General features: G+C 30.7%; 1 protein-coding gene across 1 annotated transcript in view; it reads right to left on the reverse strand.

Moving 5' to 3' along the window:
* The window catches only part of ZBBX (zinc finger, B-box domain containing), a 114431-nt gene that overhangs the window by 8707 nt on the left and 104306 nt on the right, over positions 1-1418 (reverse strand). The gene's annotated exons all lie outside the window — the stretch shown is intronic.

Below are 1418 nucleotides of genomic sequence, written 5' to 3' on the forward strand. Positions count from 1 at the left end.
GATAAAGAGTGGGTTACAGCCAGGTGAAAACTGAAATAGTGACATAGAAGATAAGCTTAGTAATACTGACACAGAAGATAATAACAGTGAATACAAAGGGAAATAAAAACTATTAAAACAATTGAAGAAAATATAATACTTTGTTTAAAGAGGATCCAACACGAAGAAAATAAGTTTCTCAGCAGGAGGAAGCCAAATGGAATGGAAAAGCAATTCAAAGATACAAAAACAGAAAATTTCTCTGAAACTAAGGAATAATTTATTCTACAGACTGAAAAAGAATCCTGCATTTTAAAAACTGCTGAATTATTGACACTGAAACACAGTTCTGGTCCGATTACTGAATTTCAAGGATTAAGCAAAATCTTCTTCAAGCTTAGTCAGGAAAGAAACCTGTGAGAGAGAGACAGAGGTACAAAGATTAAGGTGGCCTCAGATTACTTCACAGCAGAATCCAGAGCCAGAATATGGCAAAGCAATACAAGGTTTAAGATATAGGTGACCAAGGGATATTACCCTCAGCCAATTTGCCTTTCAAATATAAAAGTAGCAGTCATTCTCAAACATAAAAGAGCTCAGGTAATAAAGCTACCATGACCCTACCTAGAGGGAAAAATTATTTGACAATTAAATTCAACCAAACATAAGTGGAAATGGAAAAACTGTGATAAAGTACTAACTAGCACCATATTCAGGGTCAGAAGACAGTGGAAAAAAGTCTACTAAGTACAGAGGAAAGGAATTGTGATCCACTAAATGTATCTAGCTAATGTGCCAATTGGCCATAAAAATAAAAGACATTATCAAAGAGCACCATAATCAAACCTTCTAGAGATGAATCAAGATAAAAGGCTCAATATTGAAAAGTCATGGGAAAAAATGCAGGTGCTGAGCATTTAATCCATGTAAATTTTCATTAAGAAAAAGAAAATGAAAGGAAACCTTAACAAAATAAGAAATTATAACTATAACAAAAATGTATTTGATACTGTTAGACAAATATGTGGTTTTAAAAAATAAGCAAATCAGTCCTCATCTTTTATTATGGGGATTTAATTGGCACCGTCTAAAACTAAAACATATAGTTAGCAATGGTCTCAATTGCTTATGGTTTATTTTTATCCTTCCTCTTAATTTTTAAGGGATATTTATAAAAAGTTATAGATTGCACTACGTAAAACTTCTAATAGTCCACTGGTTTGGGTCTACAAAAGTGTGATTTCATATAGTTCAAATTAATATATTTGTGATGAAAATATATTTATGTGAAATATACAATTTCCATTAATTTCATTTCAATTTTTCTTTTGTTTAGTAAATATATGCAGAATAAATTTATGCAGAGCATAAATCTATCTTTATAAAATTATTACATCTTTCCTTCAATCTATCCATCATTCTAACTATATATTCCTATA

This window comes from Propithecus coquereli, unplaced genomic scaffold (assembly GCF_000956105.1).
Source record: "Propithecus coquereli isolate 6110/MARCELLA unplaced genomic scaffold, Pcoq_1.0 Scaffold15, whole genome shotgun sequence".
NCBI lineage: Eukaryota > Metazoa > Chordata > Mammalia > Primates > Indriidae > Propithecus > Propithecus coquereli.